The sequence below is a fragment of the Rhipicephalus microplus genome, unplaced genomic scaffold (assembly GCF_043290135.1).
Source record: "Rhipicephalus microplus isolate Deutch F79 unplaced genomic scaffold, USDA_Rmic scaffold_360, whole genome shotgun sequence".
NCBI lineage: Eukaryota > Metazoa > Arthropoda > Arachnida > Ixodida > Ixodidae > Rhipicephalus > Rhipicephalus microplus.
This window is the reverse complement of record NW_027464927.1, coordinates 60796-67500: the sequence shown is the minus strand read 5'-3', so window position 1 is coordinate 67500 and position 6705 is coordinate 60796. Positions and strand designations below refer to the sequence as shown.

General features: G+C 59.7%; 1 non-coding gene across 1 annotated transcript; it reads right to left on the bottom strand.

Moving 5' to 3' along the window:
- Positions 1-1487: 1487 nt before the first annotated feature.
- On the bottom strand, positions 1488-3302 carry LOC142793992 (small subunit ribosomal RNA). The gene has a single exon (XR_012891983.1). It is a non-coding gene; the product is annotated as a small subunit ribosomal RNA (ribosomal RNA).
- Between the last annotated feature and the right edge of the window lie 3403 nt (positions 3303-6705).

The following is a 6705-nucleotide window of genomic DNA, read 5'->3' as shown; positions in this document are numbered from 1 at the left end:
AGCCGGTTCTCCAAGCCGGACCCGTAGGTATCGTTGTGTGCTCGCTCTCATTGGCCCGCCTAACCAGAAAATGCCTGCGGTACACCCATTTGGATAAGAGTGCACGCAGATGCGGGCCTCGACGGCTACACATTTCCTCGGGCGGCCGCCTCCCGGCCTCCGTGGAGCGCGGGATGCACGGTCCCATCGACAAGCCTCTCCCGTTTTTACCGTGGCGTCGCGGTTCACCACGGCAGGCGGGTCGGTCTCCTCCGCATAAAAAGGGGGACCCCCGCTTTTTGTTCCACGAAATCGCACAAGCTTTTTTCGCATCCACGGTTTGCCACCGCACACCAAAATGCCGATCCGGCTGCCTACTTTAGCCAACAGGTGGAGCCAGGCGCGCCGTACTTGCGCGGCACTTCCCACGTCCACCGAAGTCGGTGCCAAGGACCACTTTCGGCGCCGGAGCCGCGTACGAGCCTACTCGAGGCGGAAGAACGAAGCCAGCAAGGGCCTGGCCGCAAGTGCGTTCAATTGTCGGGACGTCCAAGTCCCTCGTTCTTCCGTGCTTCCTCTTTCGGCAAGTCGTTGCGGCACCTTCCCAAAGCGCGCAGACCCGCTAATCGCGACGAGCGCGACGTGGCCGTGCCGCCTTTCCCTCGGCAGCAAGCAAAACGCCTGGCAACGTCGACGCTCCCCTAACCGCGATCTCGCACCGTGTTTCGTGTGGCGAATTCAAAAGCCGGCCGGCGCTGCTGCAACCATTACGGTCGGTACGCATACGCCGCGGAGGGCGGGACGGTCATCGGAGCGTGCGGTTCCTCCATCGAGTACTGCGCACCTCGGCCGTCGCATCGCCGTGCCATGACCGGCCGCGCGTCAACGCGAACCGGTGCCAGCGAGATCCCTCGCCTGCAAGAACCGACCGGCAGCCTCCGTCACCCGAGGACGCGGAGGCGCTTGCCGCGGACGGCGGGACGGTATGCACTGGTGCACAGCGGACCCGTCACATCGCCAGTTCCTTGACCGACCGCCGACGCTTGTGCCGTTCCTCTCGTACTTGGCAGTCGCCGCGCGATTGTCGGGTCTCGTTCTTGCACGCTCGAACGGTCGGGAGGGCACTCGGCTGGCGTTTCGGGAACGCGCAGCCTCGCCTTCTACCGACGTAACCACGACTCGCCGTTCGCGCTCCGCCGCTCCTGTTTACAGTACTAGGCGGTCCCGCAGCGGTCGGGTCGCGCATTTCGAGCGCTTCGAGCCACGGTGCAGTGGCGGGTCGAAAGCCGACCTATGAGTGCGTTGCGCCGTTTGTACCCGCGTCCGCCACCTGGCCGACCGTCCAAGGTCGCGGTGTTGGCGTCCGCTGGGCGCAACAATTTGTCACGGGGTGCCGCTCCACATTCAGGCAGCCCCGTGGGGAAAAGCCGACCCCGCGTCCAAACGGGGTCAGCGGCAGAAAGTGTCGGGCGCAGACGCAGCTGAGGCGCTCACCCTTCACAATCCGTTAATGATCCTTCCGCAGGTTCACCTACGGAAACCTTGTTACGACTTTTACTTCCTCTAAATGATCAAGTTTGGTCATCTTTCCAACAGACCGGCGCAACCGAAAGGCCGCGCCGGACATCGGTCCGAAGACCTCACTAAATCATTCAATCGGTAGTAGCGACGGGCGGTGTGTACAAAGGGCAGGGACGTAATCAACGCGAGCTTATGACTCGCGCTTACTGGGAATTCCTCGTTCAAGGGGAACAATTGCAAGCCCCTATCCCAATCACGAAAGAAGTTCCACGGGTTACCCAGTCTTTTCAGACAGGGATAAAGACACGCTGCTTCCTTCAGTGTAGCGCGCGTGCGGCCCCGGACATCTAAGGGCATCACAGACCTGTTATTGCTCTGTTTCGTGCGGCTAGGAGCCGCTTGTCCCTCTAAGAAGGTTGTAAGGTGCTGGGAACCCCGCACCTATTTAATAGGCTAGAGTCTCGTTCGTTATCGGAATTAACCAGACAAATCGCTCCACCAACTAAGAACGGCCATGCACCACCATCCACCGAATCAAGAAAGAGCTCTCAATCTGTCAATCCTCCCAGTGTCCGGGCCGGGTAAGTTTTCCCGTGTTGAGTCAAATTAAGCCGCAGGCTCCACTCCTGGTGGTGCCCTTCCGTCAATTCCTTTAAGTTTCAGCTTTGCAACCATACTTCCCCCGGAACCCAAATACTTTGGTTTCCCGGAAGCTGCCCGCCGAGTCATTTGAGTAACGCAGGCGGATCGCTGGTTGGCATCGTTTATGGTCAGAACTAGGGCGGTATCTGATCGCCTTCGAACCTCTGACTTTCGTTCTTGATCAATGAAAACATTCTTGGCAAATGCTTTCGCAGTAGTTCGTCTTGCGACGGTCCAAGAATTTCACCTCTAGCGCCGCAATACGAATGCCCCCGTCCGTCCCTCTTAATCATTACCTCGTATTCCAAAAACCAACAGAACAGAAACGAGGTCTTGTTCTATTATTCCATGCAAGTTTATTCAGGCGACTCGCCTGCGTTGAGCACTCTAATTTTTTCAAAGTAAAAGCACCGGCCATCTCGAGGCACACAATGAAGTGCACCAAGAAAGAACCGGCATGATGTTCAGTCCGAGCCGTCGCATCGGGTAGATGCACTACTCGTCTGGAACTGAGATCCAACTACGAGCTTTTTAACCGCAGCAGCTTTAGTATACGCTATTGGAGCTGGAATTACCGCGGCTGCTGGCACCAGACTTGCCCTCCAATTGATCCTCGTTAAAGGATTTAGAGTGTACTCATTTCAATTACGGGGCCTCAAAAGAGTCCCGTATTGTTATTTTTCGTCACTACCTCCCCGTGCCGGGAGTGGGTAATTTGCGCGCCTGCTGCCTTCCTTGGATGTGGTAGCCGTTTCTCAGGCTCCCTCTCCGGAATCGAACCCTGATTCTCCGTTACCCGTAACAACCATGGTAAGCAAGTAACCTACCATCGAAAGTTGATAAGGCAGACACTTGAAAGAAACGTCGCCGGCTCGTGGCCATGCGATCAGCACAAAGTTATCCAGAGTCACCACACAATACGGGCCGAAACCCGATCGATCTTGGTCTAATAAAAGCACCCGTTACCCAAAGGGCTCCAGGCTCACTGCATGTATTAGCTCTAGAATTGCCACAGTTATCCAAGTAGGAAGAAACGATCTAAGGAACCATAACTGATTTAATGAGCCATTCGCGGTTTCGCCTTATTTCGGCATGTACTTAGACATGCATGGCTTAATCTTTGAGACAAGCATATGATTACTGGCAGGATCAACCAGGTAATCGTTCGACTGCGCGTCCGTCCTCGCCTTCGGCGGGCCGGACGCAGTCTGTGTGCGGCGGAGGCCACCTTCAGGCGCCCCAACACGCTTATTTTGCACTCCGAGATGACGGCGTTCGAGCTCGCTACGGCACAACCTTCCCGAAAGACGAGTGGGAGCCGTGCGGCAAGAAGCACGTTCATGCTCGCTCTTTTTCGTTGCATCGACTCGGTCGCGCCGTGCGGGTTGCCCAAGCCCGCTGCACTGTCGGTGGACCGGCCGGAACTAGCAACGGAGCCGAGACTGCAAAGCCGCCAGACGACGGGTCACGCCCGCGTCTTCGGCGCTTTCGCATCTGAATCGCCCGAGGACGACACGGAACACACCTCGATATCGTGGTAAAACGGCACCGTCCGACAACCAGCCCCTAACGCATCAAGCGGATGAGGCTGCAGACGACTGCCGTGGATTCCCCTGGAGCAGACCCGAGGACACGCTTGACGAGGCCGAAGCCCGCCGCATATCAGACACCCGGTCGCTTTCGCGTACGCCGCTCACGAGAACCCCCACATAATAGCAGCGATAAGTACCCAGACCTCCTTGGGCACTAATACGAGCGTACTCGAGAAAATTTCACCGCGGGTGTGCCCCGAAACGTGTGGCACGTTGAGCGTGCCACAAGTCTACGTCGCTCTCAAACCCGCCGAGGTCGTAGAATTTGCGACCCTACTCACGAAATTCCCACCGAGGATACGGCCGCAAACGTACCGCACCTTGGGTAGGCCACGAGTTTGTGCAACACTACGCTGACGGCACAGCACCGAGGTCGTGCGCGCACGCACGGGAAAATTCCGCCGCGGTTTCTGCCGAAAACGTGAGGCACCACGACTCTCCGCAAGTTCGCGTCGACTGCGAAAGACCGAAGTCGTGAACGACGTGTCCGCTACTCGCCGCCGACACGCTGGACACCAAACGTACAACGACTCGACGGCGTCGTAGAGGCCCACGACGCGGTTTTCCTTAACGACGTCTCGGCGTGGCACCGACAGGTTAGAACGGCCGACCAACGTTCCCTGTCCGCCGTTCGGCTCAGTCGAAGGGCTCGGCGACTTCGGCAACGCTGCGAAGCCGCACGGTGACGCACGCCATGTCCCCATTTTTTTTTTTTCTTTCTGCGTCTGCCGGGGTGCCCCTATAATAGCAGCGATAAGCACCCAGACCGCCGTGGGTCGCTCGCCCCGGCTGACGTGGTTTTTCGTACTCCTGCGGCGGTCGCCGTCAAGCACGTCCAAATACGCTACTTTCGTGGGCGCATTCACGCTCTTTCGCTTCGCCGGAGTGCCAGCACTCACTCTGCCAAAAACGGCGAACATCCGAGCGGCGGTTCCCACTTTTGCGTCGGCGTCGCAAACCCCGCCCCGGCAGACGAGGTTTGCCGTACTCGTGCGACGGTGGCCGGCGGGCACGTCGAAAGACGCCGATATCGTGCGCGAATTGGCGCACCTTGGCTTCACCGGAGTGCCGCCACTGACTCCTCCAAAAACGGCGAAGATCCGAGCGGCGCTTCCCACTTTCGCATCGGCGTCCCGAACTCCGCCCCGGCTGACGCGGTTTACCGTACTCGTGCGACGGTCGCCGGCGAGCACGTGGAAAGACGCCGATATCGTGCCCGAATCGGCTCCGTTCGGCTTCGCCGGAGTGCCAGCACTGGCTCGGCGAAAGACGACGAACATCCGAGCGACGGTTCTCACTATTGCGTACGCGTCGCAAACCCCGCCCCGGCAGACGCACTTTGCCGTACTCGTGCGACGGTCGCCGGCGAGCACGTAGAAAGACGCCGATATCGTGCCGGAATCGGCCCCGTTTGGCTTCGCCGGAGTGCCAGCACTCACTCGGCCACAAACGGCGAACATCCGAGCGGTGGTTCCCACTTAGCCGTCGGCGTCCCGAACTCCGCCCCGGCAGACGCGGTTGCCGAGCTCGTGCGACTAGCGACCGCGAAGCCGTCTCGCGACGCCGCTTTCGTGCGCGGCTCCCACTGCGACCTGGGTCACCCGAGGTCGACGAGCAAGAAAGAATGTCGAAAAAAAATTTTTTTTTTTTTGCGTCTGCCGGGGTGCCCCTATAATAGCAGCGATAAGCACCCAGACCGCCATGGGTCGCTCGCCCCGGCTGACGTGGTTTTTCGTTTTCCTGCGGTGGTCGTCGTCAAGCACGTCCAAACACGCCACTTTCGTGGGCGCATTCGCGCTCTTTCGCTTCGCCGGAGTGCCAGCACTCACTCTGCCAAAAACGGCGAACATCCTAGTGGCGGTTCCCACTTTTGCGTCGGCGTCGCCAACCCCGCCCCGGCATACGCGGTTTGCCGTACTCGTGCGGCGGTGGCCGGCGGGCACGTCGAAAGACACCGATATCGTGCGCGAGTCGATGCTTCTTGGTCTCGCAGGAGGGCCGCCACTCACTCCTGCAAAAACGGCGAAGATCCGAGCGGCGCTTCCCACTTTTTCGTCGGCATCGCAAACCTCGCCCCGGCAGACGCGCTTTGCCGTACTCGTGCGACGGTCGCCGGCGAGCACGTCGAAATACGCCGATATCGTGCCCGAATCGGCCCCGTTTCGCTTCGCCGGAGTGCCAGCACTCACTCGGCCAAAAACGGCGAACATCCGAGCAGCGGTACCCACTTAGCCGTCGGCATCCCGAACTCCGCGCCGGCTGACGCGGTTGCCGAGCTCGTGCGACTAGCGACCGCGAACGCGTCTCGCGACGCCGCTTTCGTGCGCGGCTCCCATTGCGACCTGGGTTACCCGAGCTCGACCAGCAAAAAAGAAGGTCGAAAAAAAATTTTTTTTTTCTGCGTCTGCCGGGGTGCCCCTATAATAGCAGCGATAAGCACCCAGACCGCCGTGGGTCGCTCGCCCCGGCTGACGTGGTTTTTCGTACTCCTGCAGCGGTCGCCGTCAAGCACGTCCAAATACGCCACTTTCGTGGGCGCTTTCGCGCTCTTTCGCGTCGCCGGTGTGCCAGCACTCACTCTGCCAAAAACGGCCAACATCCGAGCGGCGGTTCCCACTTTTGCGTCGGCGTCGTAAACCCCGCCCCGGCAGACGCGGTTTGCCCTACTCGTTCGACGGTCGCCGGCGAGCGCGTCGAAAGACGCCGATATCGTGCGCTAATTGGCGCTCCTTGGCTTCTCCGGAGTGCCGCCACTCACTCCTCCAAAAACGGCGAAGATCCGAGCGGCGTTCTCCACTTTCGCATCGGCGTCCCGAACTCCGCCCGGGCTGACGCGGTTTACCGTACTCGTGCGACGGTCGCCGCCGGGCACGTCGAAAGACGCCGATATCGTGCCGTAATCGGCCCCGTTTGGCTTCGCCCGAGTGCCAGCACTCACTCGGCCAAAAACGGCGAACATCCGAGCAGCGTT